We start from the raw sequence: 13,133 nt of genomic DNA, 5'->3' as shown, positions 1-13,133 counted from the left end.
AAGTCTGTGCTTTTACAGACAACAGTGCCCATCACGTCATCAAAAGAGACGTATGATCTCCAAGTTGCAAGGACAACTGCAGAGATACATACACTTTTATCAACAAATTGCCCCGTGCATTTCGTAGAAATGTTAAGCCAAATCCTAAATATGTCGAATGCCAGTGGTATCTCGCATGTATTTAAGACAATTTTTTCGGGACTGTTAACACCCTTCGAAGCAGTCCTGGGCATCTTTCCCAATTTTGTCCATTTGGTCTTTGGCGGCCTACCACTTCTTTTGGGACTCGTAGCAGGGATTTTATTTTTGACCCTTCTGCTCCGATATGGCAAGCCAAAAGGCAGACATGACTCCGGCAAGGATGGAAGAAACGATCCTAGCAATACGCTACCGGGACCACATAACTAAAGTCCTTGGACTAGCCCGGCTAAGAGATCTGAATATGACCTGGTTTCTTTCATTCGGACCTATATGGCAGACCTGCATCTTACCTGTGCTTCGATGTATGCTATTTGGAGAGGAATGCGTGTTAGTCACCTGTCTTTCACTACAATCAGCAGTACCAATGGATATCGATACTTTGCTAAGTCCAGTAACAGCTAATGCATCGTGTTGTCCCCAGCGGTTGAGGAAATATAAATTCTGGTCAAGTTGTGTTCCCTAGCGTGTACCCCACCGTCTCCATGTACGAGTTAAAGTGCATGTAACTTCCCTCCTGTACCAGCTATGAAGATGCAAATACATTTGCGTCCAACGTTAACATGTCCTCTTTCAGACCCACCCTGAATGGGTTGAATGGTCCGTTCCTAAGTATGCTATGCCAACGTCTTTTTGTAGTATGCCTTCCATGTTTTTCTGCTTTGGCGAAGTAGGCCCTGAATTTCTGCCATCGAGCCTCCTTTCTGGCTTCTGACTCTGACAGCCTCTGCCCAGGCTGCCCCCGTACCCGTGAACTCTGACTTACTTCCAGCGCGGCCCCTCGCGCTCAGCTCAGCCTGTTTTCTGCCAAGACTGACTTCAACCTTCGAATGATCTGATCTGCTCCTCCAAAATGCATTCCTGCCTACTAGTTTAAGTAAACATCCTCCTCAGCTGCAGAGCCAAAGGGCCGACCTGTCTCAGTGCAAGTAATTCATAGCTTCTGTTACCATGCTCCCATGGAAGGCCCATGCCCCCACGCTTCTCATGCAGACACTTAGGCGCTTATACACGCATCCACAGTTAGTATAGAATAGCTTCTGCCCTAGAGACCTTTCCGTCCAGATAATATGGTTCCTAAACATCAGATATCAGATATGATAGAAGTACAAGTTGATCTGACATGCCAGACTTCTGTCTCTTTCCGTCAGTGTAAATGTCAAGTCCCCTGCACCCTCCAGTTTCACGTCCATCACACGTCATGCAGCTGCGCGCGCATCCAAGTTTCCAATTTCTGCTGACATTGCAACATTTCTGTTAGTGCCACCCCTTTTGTGACACCTACCTGTGACGTTTCTAGCACACACCTCTAGTTCACGCCGTCCACGCCTTCTGATTACGTACTAGTAACACGTGTATACTGTTATCTTGTCTTCTCTCAGCTGTTACGCCTACTATAACTGTTTCCTATGACATGAATTAAGTATATAAGCTATGTACTGTCAATAAAATGTAGCGCTCTATCCCTTCTTCCACCCCTGCGGTGGGAAGAACATGATATTATGGTCCTGACCATTCCTTTTTGAGGAATAAAACCCCTAAGAACTCTAACACCACGGACTCTGGTTCTTTCTTTCCGACTTGAGTTATTATTGATTAAGTACTTACCTGCATAGAAATTAAGAGAGTAAATTAATTATTTACGTAATTTTGGCGCCCGAATAGGGACCCCTCCCCCACCTCACGCGCCGGTTGGTGCGTTGCAAGCTATGTCCCCTGCCATCCTTTAGATGGAAACTACGCGTACCGGCAGGATTTCCTGCATCTCCCTCTGACCCACGGAGGTGACGAAGACTGCGATCAGTACCCAGACGAGGCGGTGAGGAGTGCGGAGGATCCCGACCAGAGCCTAGCCGAAAGAAGCAAGGTCCGAGGTGTCAAGAGGCCCACCAGGTTTCCGAAGTTTTTTCCGAAGTTTTCCGAAGTTTTCCGAAGTGTCGAGTCGAGTCCAGTCGAGTTTTCCGAGGCCTTCTGTTTCCGTGCTTCCCGGTGAGTACCATTGCTGGGACGTATCTAGACGGGTTTGGGTACACAAGTCCGGTCTGCACTGTTTTTAGGCAGTGTATCTGTACTGTTTAGCAGTATATCTAGTATTCTGAATTTCTGAATTTCTGCACTATTACACCAGTGTATCTGTACTGTTTAGCAGTACATCCAGTACAGGGGGTAGTCATCTATGTCTCAAATGTCTTTTCATGTGATTAATGTCGTGGTATGAATGTGACCGTTTTAATGTGCATTATTGTGTTTCTTGTAAAACTAGCTGTATCCAGTATTAAGTAGTAAGGATTGAGCATTCAGTAATAAGTAAGCAAAATGCCGTTTTTTAACAAGTTAAAGCAGATAGGAACTAGGAAAGGGATACTGGAGGAAGAAATTCCTATTCCCCCTAGGGACACTCCAGGTAACTTTATGTACCATAAGCATGGCATAGATGCCATATTATATCTCGATTTATGGGCTGACTATACCAAACATCTAGACGAAAGACACAGATGGCCCGTTAACGGAACATGGGATGCCGAGTGCATCATGAAGGTAGAGGAAGCACTATGGAAAAAGAAAGCCAGACAATCTCAGAAAGACGCCATAGAATTTTGGCGTAAGGAATCACATAAACGTGCTGAAAGAGCATTACGTAGAGAAGATAGACTTAAAGAATCAGAAAAAGCCCAAGAAAACGAATTAGTTACTGAAGGGATCCGAGTAAAAACAGAACAAATAGACCGTGCACGACATAATCTTGTAAACGGTATGTATCTTGCGGCCGAGGGTTCACCTGAGGCCATTTCAGAAATACCGAAAAACCTACCGTCACCATTGATCCCAACTAAAGTAATGCATAAGACTACTAAAGACATATTCCTAAATTCTTATCTAGAGGATGTAGCACCGGCTTACACCAATCTGCCTGTTCGTGCCCTGCCTACTGACAGGGACGGGGGTGGCACCCCGCCCCCAGATCATGTTCCGCCGGTACCGCGACAGACCTCCCCCGTTCCGCCAGCCCCGCCACTTCCCGCACCCAAAATTGACCTACCGAAACAACGCTTACCTGATCCAACTAAACGACAAATTCAAGTTCAGATACAGACTCCACAGGGAGATAATGCACAAGCCTCCGCTTCAGGAGGTGCGACCGCGGGTCTTCGGACCCCGCCATTAACACACAGATTCAATCTCAGGGATATGCAGAGTCCTCTCACGTTCAGGTCACCCCGCCTTGACGCATTAAAAGAAAACCTTTCAGTTTGCAGATACGATCCAGTACCCGGAAAAGACGATCTAATGATATTGGCATCACTACGGTTAAGATCTGCTACTGATTCTTGCTATGCTATGTAGGAATGAAGGACCGTCTGGATAGAATATATGAGTTTGTTCAGACAGGGAAAGACCCTGACAGTATTAAGGAGGCCATGGAGAAACAGAAAGTTGACGTTCAAGCACAGATACTACGTTTTTTTATAAATTGCCTAATAAGACAACGAGACAGGCCTGGAACAGATCAGAGTGAATTAGATGCACTGAACAAGTGGGGTCAAAATATAGCTGAAGGAAAACATGACAAGGGGACTTGCATAGCCAGTATGTGTAGAAAAATAAGAAAAGCAGTGATAGCAGTACACCAAAAAGAGAAAGAAAAAGCTTCCTCCGAGGAGGAAGAAGAACAGGAAGAACCAGTAAAGACTACAGATATTATAGCGTATGTAGGTAAGGGAACTTACCTTAGGAAGGGTATCCGTCCGGAAAACAAGAGAGTTTTTCTCTCTGCTTTAACAAATCCGAATTCTTCTAAACATCAGTTTCAGGAGACTGATAAAAGGCTTCGAGATCGAGTAGGGTATCATGTACTCAACTCTATGGATAAACAAGAACTAGCCCGATCAGCCATATTATGGGCCGAAAATCCAGACATATATAATGATGATACCTTAGCACAGACGTTTCTGAACCTTTCCCCAGACGAGCAGAAATTAGCAGGTGTATACATGATTCAGCACCTCCTCACGAAATACAGAAACCAACATTCTGATCCAGGTCCCTTACACGAAACATTAGAAGCACTACTTATGGATAGATGGAGAGGTTTCAGTACCAAGTTAATACAAATAATTCTAGAACAACGACATAAATATAACACTTTCGTAAGCTCTGAATATGTTCCCGCCCCGCCTCCAGAAAGGAAAATGTACCACATGCAATGCGGGAGTGGCATTGAAAGCCAGAACCCTTTACGAGAAGTACACCCAGTTATGGGTGAGGATCATCGTTTGAAACGCGTGTATGTTCACACTCCTCTGACTAAATTAGAGCTGTTAGAAATGAAGAAACTAGTCCCGTGTCATGATAAAGACCCTGCAGGTTTTCACAGAGAGCTTAAAGACATGTTACTAATGGGGGATTACACGTATGAGGATATCATGAAAATGTTGAAGGTACTGTTGCCCACGGGCATCTACGAGAAATTAAAAGAAAAAGAATGGGAGGTGGGAGACACAAAGATTGCATGGGCAGAGATAGAAGACGAAGAAAGCAAACGTGTCCCAGGGGTAGGCCTTGGGGATAAGACTAAAGCATTACCCGGTTTGATAGTACAGGTCCTGCCAAGATTATTGACAACCAGAAAGGAAGATTGGGACGCCATCTCGTCCTGTAGACAGAAACATGATGAAGATACTAGTGACTTCTATTCAAGATTCGAGAAATGTTTCATTATTAATAGTGGCCTCAAACCAAGTAGCGAGTCATATTCGCATCTTTTTGTATCAAAACTAGTCGAGAATTCCCTACCATTAGTTAAAAACAGAGTGTACAAAGTTGAAAGTACTTGGCAGGCAAATACGCCATCCCAGATGTTACAGATGCTCCAATATCATCAGAACAGAATTAGAGAAGAACAAGATCAGGAACAAAAACGCATGAAAGACACGAAGATGAAAATTTTAGTAGCTCAGACGGTCCCAGCCGACGGTCAAAGGAAGGGTGGGACCCAGACAAGTCACGCCGCAGCTCCCGTTAAAGGGACATGCAACTATTGCAAGCAGCCAGGTCACTACGTACATGAATGCCCAGTCCTGAAACATAACATAGCAACAGGTAAAACTAAAGAAAGACCGCATCCGCCTAGACAAGATCATAACCAGCATCAGTCTTCACAGAATACACAGAATACACAGCCTATGCATGCTTCTTCACCTCCAGCACAGACAGTAGCGGTATCACAGCCACAGCCCATTGCCGTGTCCCAGCAAGTTTCACAACAGATGTACCAGTATGCCCAGTCCGCTTACCCTGATTATCAACGATATACATGAAACAGCCTAGAGAGGGAATTTGGCTTGCCTCTTATTGAAATTCCTGTAGATCAAGAAGGTCCTTATGTACACAGTCAAGTATTGGGAAAAGACAGAAAGTTTTTAATTGACACAGGGGCAAGCCGCACCACAATAAGTCATAATGAAGTCCCAGGGGCACCCCTCTCAGGCTCACAGAATGTTTCCCTTGGCTTTTCAGGACAGCCCATTGTAAATGAAGTATCAGAACCAGTCCCCCTGGCTGTGGGTCCATTATCACGTATTACAGACTTGTTACTTACAAAATCATGTCCAGAAAATCTGTTAGGAATTAAAACATTGAAGGCTCTAGGAGCTATAATCTGCTGTTCCCCGGAGGGAGTTAGACTCTTTCTACGGGATTTCAAGGGTCATTATGTTTTGCGAGAATTCGATGTCAGATTGAAAAATGTACCAGATCACTTGTGGGCAAAAGGCCCAACTGATGTAGGTTGTATGCATATCACACCATACCGTGTTACACTCAAGACAGGAGTTGTACTACCCAGAATCAGACTATACAAGTTACCACCTGATGCTGTAGTGGCTTTACTGGAAATCATTGAAGAGCTTATAGCACAAGGAGTGGTCGTAGAGACCGACTCCAATATCTGTAATTCACCCATTATTTCGATTCTTAAACGTACGGACCCCAATGCACCGCCAGTATATCGGCTGGTGATTGATCTAAGAGTTTTATGTAATAGAGCACTCTTTTTAGCTTCTATTCATAGGGCTACACTTCGTTGTAGTATTCACTCTGGCACAAGTGCCAGTTTGTGTGTGTGTATGTCAGTGTCACCACTGTGCTTACAGATATGCCCTCCCTTCCCTGTGTGTAAAAAAAAAGGGGAGGGGAGGTTGACAGTGTCTCACGGAAGTAACACCAAGGGGAGGATTGTATCAGACTGGTACTCGCCTGATTCCTCACTTCTCATCATTGACTACTGTCAACCTTTTAAAAAAATGGGAGAAAAACCAACATAAAGAAAGTGCATATAGGTCCAACAACCCCGTGGTGTTGTGAGTGCTAGAAACCCAATGTGATATCATTGTGCCCCATAATGTGAAAAACAACAATTTTATTCTGTGCTGCTAGTTAACTCTGACTTTTAATCAGAGTTAACTAGCAGCACAGAATAAAATTGTGAGTTGCCAGCTAGTTTACACTCTTTTTAGCGTGGTATTTTGTTGTTTTTCACATTATGGGGCACAATGATATCACATTGGGTTTCTAGCACTCACAACACCACGGGGTTGTTGGACCTATATGCACTTTCTTTATGTTGGTTTTTCTCCCATTTTTTTAAAAGGTTGACAGTAGTCAATGATGAGAAGTGAGGAATCAGGCGAGTACCAGTCTGATACAATCCTCCCCTTGGTGTTACTTCCGTGAGACACTGTCAACCTCCCCTCCCCTTTTTTTTTTTTACACACAGGGAAGGGAGGGCATATCTGTAAGCACAGTGGTGACACTGACATACACACACACAAACTGGCACTTGTGCCAGAGTGAATACTACAACGAAGTGTAGCCCTATGAATAGAAGCTAAAAAGAGTGCTCTATTACATAAAACTCTTTAACTTGTTCAAGCCTTTGAGCAATTAAGGAGCAGGCCACTTTTGTAATAGTGACTTTTGAGTGGGGGGCGGCCTGTCTCTGTTTCCCCCTTGGCTCCTGTTGTTGTAAGCGATTGATCTAAGAGAACTGAACAAATGCATTATTCCACAGTACCCTGTGGTTCCCGATATCTCATCCTTATTGACTGCTATTGATTCAGAAGCAACGTTCTTTACTGTAATTGACCTCAAGAACGCCTTCTTCAGCGTGCCTATTGATCCAGAGAGCCAATATCTCTTCGGATTCAGTTTAAATGGACGCAGTTTCAAATTTTCACGCGCACCTCAAGGATTCACAGAAAGCCCCAGCATCTATAGCCAAGCACTGAAGAGACAACTTGATTGTATCACAATGCCAGTTAACACCGCATTACTGCAATACGTCGATGATCTGCTGATCACCGCACGAAGTGAGCCCGAATGTGAACAAGCATCACTGACAGTTTTACATTTTCTGGCAGACAAGGGACACAAGGTGTCTCCTTCGAAGCTACAATTCTGTGTTCAGCAAGTTGTGTACTTGGGTCACTTGCTGTCCAAAGTGGGGAGACAGCTCACTCCCGATCGCATTCAGTTAATTGCAAATATGCCACAACCGCAGACACAAAAAGAAGTGCGGGCCTTCATAGGCCTCACCTCGTACTGCAGACAATGGATTCCTCAATATGCATTTCTAGCTAAACCACTCATTCAGTTAACAACGCAGGAGGCAGCAACCTCGACTGTCCTTCCTTGGACTCAGGAGCATACACAAGCCTTTGAGGAATTAAAGAAAGCATTATGCCAAGCACCAGTTTTAGCGACACCATGTTACAGCAAACCGTTTACACTTTTTGTTACAGAACGTGATGGTACAGCGTTGTCTGTCCTCACCCAAGATCAAGCAGGTTCACATAAGCCTTGCGCTTATTTTTCAAGTACACTGGATTCAGTAGCCCAGGCACTCCCTGCGTGCTTAAAGTCAGTAGCAGCAACAGCACTAGCAATCAGACAGAGCGATTCAATTGTTTTAGGCCATCAATTAACAGTACAAGTTCCACACTCTGTAGAGGTTCTGTTAAACAGAACCCAGACTCAGCACTTGACTATAGCACGACTGACAGGTTACGAATTAACGTTATTCCAGCCACACATAGAAATCAGGCGCTGCAGCATTCTGAACCCCGCAACATTGTTACCTACAATTATGACAGATCCAGCCCCGCATGATTGTATAGAAATCATTAATGCAGTAACAAAACCTAGACGAGATTTAACAGATGTTCCACTGACAAATCCAGACCTGACACTTTATGTGGACGGTTCATGCATGAGAACAAGTACAGGAGAATTAGTGGCCGCGTATGCAGTGACCACTGAAACTGAAATTAAAGAAACACATCGTATAGACACATTGTCTGCTCAAGCAGCAGAGCTCATCGCTCTGACCCGAGCTTGTATACTAGCCAAGAACAGAAATATTAACATATATACTGATTCCCGTTATGCGTTCGGAGTCGTACACGACTTCGGCATGTTATGGCAAGAAAGAGGTTTCTTGACCTCTCATGGTGCCAAGATACAACACGGTCCCCTCATTCAAGCACTGTTAGAAGCAATACATCTGCCTTCAGGCATATCTGTTATGAAGTGTAAAGCACATACTAAGGTCACAGATTCTGTCTCCCAGGGTAATGACCTGGCAGATCAGACAGCGAAACATACAGCATTGACTCACACTCAGACAACTGACGTGACAAAGACAATAGGACCGACAAATTGTATGACAGTTAGGGATCCCGCTCTAGATGTAATTGATATTCAGGCACATGCTACCCCAGAAGAAATAAAGAGATGGATTGAACTAGGAGGGATCCAGACAGATCAAGGTTGGATGACGAAGGGAAAATCTACATGGTTTCTCCCTGACTCTATGGTTCAAGTCATGATTAATACAGCACATAGTCCAGCACATCTAGGAGAGAAAGCGATGTTAGACAGTTTGCAGAATCTCTGGAGCAATAAACACTTACGAGCAGCAGCAAAACAGAAAGTGCGCACTTGCATGATCTGTTGTCAGTTCAATCCAGGTAAAAGCGTCCCTGTAGAGCAAGGTGGATTTCATCCTCCCGATCACCCTTTTGAAGTCCTCCAGATGGATTATATCCAGATGGACCGTTGTCGGGGATTCAAGTATGTCCTTGTAGTTGTTTGTGCTCTGTCCCGCTGGACCGAAGCATACCCAGTCTCAGACTATACTGCTCCGACCACTGCCAAGCAGCTGGTTCGTGAATTCTTCCCACGATACGGTTTGCCTCGTGTCGTGTACTCAGATAACGGACAACCCTTCTCGTCCGAGCTAATGAAACAAGTTTCTTTACTGTTAGGATACCAGTGGAAATTTCATTGTGTCCGACATCCTGAAGCCGCAGGCCTTGTAGAAAGGCATAACCAGACACTAAAGATCCGCCTTGCAAAGATATGTCAGGAGAAAGGGGTCGACTGGATAGTCGCCCTGCCCGTGGCACTGTTCTACATGAGAATGGTCGCCCACTCGAGATCAGGGCTATCCCCGTACGAAGTGGTTTTTGGCAGACCACCGAATATGTGGGGGACGCCCATTCCTAAAAAGATCACTGATGTTGATTGTAATATGTTGACAGATTACCTTGCCTCCTTGATGTCTGCACTCCAATCATGTCGTTCACAGGTTGCCGCAGCTTTCCCTGACAACACTGATGTAAAGCCGCACGATGTCCGTCCTGGGGACCTAGTCTTGGTGCGAAATTTCGATAGGAAGAGTCCGCTGGAGCCCCGCTGGAAATCCCCGAAGACCGTCCTTCTCACCACGAGGACCGCCGTGAAGATCGAAGGGAGAAAGGGGTGGGTCCATACGAGTCATGTGAAAAAATTTCATGAACTGAAACCAGACCGAGACTCGTCCACCCCCACCAAAGACTGTGTTGAGCCAAAAGACTTTACAGTTACCGAACGAGAAAAAACTCCCCAAGAGGAGTACCGGTCGAAACTCCGATCTAGCAAGTCAGACAGTTTAATTGTTTAAGTCCTCCCCTAGGTGAATCGGTTAAATAGTTTCTGACATGTATCCCCTAGATCGAGATAGAGAGAGAGAGAGACAAATTGAGAAAAGTGCATATTGCAAATCACTTCGTAGTCACTGTATAGTGACACTATTAATCATGTTTATTCTGAGTATTTTAATTATTGTTGCTAGCATCCTTCTACCTATCTACTACCCTATTTTCAGGCGTGAACAATCTGTTTACAATGTCTCTGCTGAACACACTTTTAGTGAGTTACCTCCACATGAACTGTCATACAGACTTGCGCTGCGCAACAACACATTCATTAGTATGCTACACCACTCCCATCAGACTAACAATGCTACAGACTGCTGGATATGTGGCCGACTCCCTCCCTACCAGAATTACAAGGGAGCTCTGCCCCTCTTTCCGTACCCGTTCACTCACAATGGCTCCTGTGGTGCATGGTTTAAAATAATTAATTCCCTAGATCCTGATATTGCTATTTTCGACGGGGGCTGGGTTTGGGGAAACCTGAACTTGGTCCTGCTCGATGTCTGTTACCCTGACAAGGAGGGACTCCCCACTCGAATAGGAACTGATCTAGAAAATGAAGTATATGGATTAGGTAACTACACAATTAGCCTTATAATCCTTACTGTTGAATCCGAGGCTGCACCAGTCCTGCCCCATATGCTAGTATTACCAGTCACTGGTGAATTATGTGTCCGAAAGAAAGGTTCAGTACACTTAGGTCATAGTAAATGCACTACTGTGGTCGAATTCAGTGATCATGGTAAATCGTCCTTTAAAGCTATCAGTCATTCCTATTTTGTTTGTGGTCATACCGCATACATACGCCTACCTCCAGATTGGGATGGTACCTGTTACATTGCATTCCTTCTGCCACCTGTTTTCCTAGCTCCCCCTGATTACCATAGAAATACAAATCTAGTAAAGAATAGACCCAGAAGAGATATCCCACTTGTCGACTACACAGAAACGGCATGGGAACAGTACACTGATTTTAATAAAGGATTCTTTTTCTTTTTAGGACCTGTTCAAAATAGTAATCTAATACGCAGATTAACTAGAACACTTGAAGCAGTAGTGAATGAAACTGCCTCCGCCCTAGGTAACTTAACAGAAGAACAATCTGCTATGCGGGTTGTTGTCCTTCAAAATCGTCTTGTTATTGACGTCATCTTGGCAGATAGAGGTGGAGCCTGTAAGGCCATCGGGTCAAGTTGCTGCGTTTTCATCCCACAAAACGCGCCATCTGTCTATCAAGCTATTACCCGTCTGCATAAAATTGCAAATCAGATACATCAGAATCCAGGCACCTGGACTTGGTCCGGTTGGTTCTGGACAACGTTAACTGCTTGGGGATGGAAGATCCTATCCTTCCTAGGTTTTGGCCTTGTCATAGTATTCAGCTGCTGCCTGTGCCTACAGTGTGGGCCGGCGATATGTGGACTGTGTGCCACATCGTGCATTGAACATTCCAGTTTTCTCTCAAATAGACAACGGAAGAGAGATGAACAAATTATGTTACAAGAACAAACTGATCAATTTATGATGATTGATATATCATGAAGGGTCCGTAGGGAACAAGGAGGGAATGAGGAAATATAAATTCTGGTCAAGTTGTGTTCCCTAGCGTGTACCCCACCGTCTCCATGTACGAGTTAAAGTGCATGTAACTTCCCTCCTGTACCAGCTATGAAGATGCAAATACATTTGCGTCCAACGTTAACATGTCCTCTTTCAGACCCACCCTGAATGGGTTGAATGGTCCGTTCCTAAGTATGCTATGCCAACGTCTTTTTGTAGTATGCCTTCCATGTTTTTCTGCTTTGGCGAAGTAGGCCCTGAATTTCTGCCATCGAGCCTCCTTTCTGGCTTCTGACTCTGACAGCCTCTGCCCAGGCTGCCCCCGTACCCGTGAACTCTGACTTACTTCCAGCGCGGCCCCTCGCGCTCAGCTCAGCCTGTTTTCTGCCAAGACTGACTTCAACCTTCGAATTATCTGATCTGCTCCTCCAAAATGCATTCCTGCCTACTAGTTTAAGTAAACATCCTCCTCAGCTGCAGAGCCAAAGGGCCGACCTGTCTCAGTGCAAGTAATTCATAGCTTCTGTTACCATGCTCCCATGGAAGGCCCATGCCCCCACGCTTCTCATGCAGACACTTAGGCGCTTATACACGCATCCACAGTTAGTATAGAATAGCTTCTGCCCTAGAGACCTTTCCGTCCAGATAATATGGTTCCTAAACATCAGATATCAGATATGATAGAAGTACAAGTTGATCTGACATGCCAGACTTCTGTCTCTTTCCGTCAGTGTAAATGTCAAGTCCCCTGCACCCTCCAGTTTCACGTCCATCACACGTCATGCAGCTGCGCGCGCATCCAAGTTTCCAATTTCTGCTGACATTGCAACATTTCTGTTAGTGCCACCCCTTTTGTGACACCTACCTGTGACGTTTCTAGCACACACCTCTAGTTCACGCCTAGTCCACGCCTTCTGATTACGTACTAGTAACACGTGTATACTGTTATCTTGTCTTCTCTCAGCTGTTACGCCTACTATAACTGTTTCCTATGACATGAATTAAGTATATAAGCTATGTACTGTCAATAAAATGTAGCGCTCTATCCCTTCTTCCACCCCTGCGGTGGGAAGAACATGATATTATGGTCCTGACCATTCCTTTTTGAGGAATAAAACCCCTAAGAACTCTAACACCACGGACTCTGGTTCTTTCTTTCCGACTTGAGTTATTATTGATTAAGTACTTACCTGCATAGAAATTAAGAGAGTAAATTAATTATTTACGTCACGGTTACCAATCCTGATGACGGCATTCGTTGAGACTCCTGCGCTACGATTAGGTGGTGGCAGTGAAGCAAGAAATGAAAGCAACATCATCCAGGTATGACCCTCTGTGAGC

The 13,133-nt window shown here is 44.8% G+C and overlaps 1 protein-coding gene across 3 annotated transcripts in view; it reads left to right on the top strand.

The window, feature by feature from the left end:
* AMMECR1L (AMMECR1 like) overlaps positions 1-13,133 on the top strand; it is a 1,368,157-nt gene that overhangs the window by 1,127,187 nt on the left and 227,837 nt on the right. The window lies entirely within an intron of this gene.

Source organism: Lissotriton vulgaris, chromosome 11 (assembly GCF_964263255.1).
Source record: "Lissotriton vulgaris chromosome 11, aLisVul1.2, whole genome shotgun sequence".
NCBI lineage: Eukaryota > Metazoa > Chordata > Amphibia > Caudata > Salamandridae > Lissotriton > Lissotriton vulgaris.
Note: the sequence above shows the minus strand (reverse complement) of the source record. Positions and strands in the feature narration are given on the sequence as shown.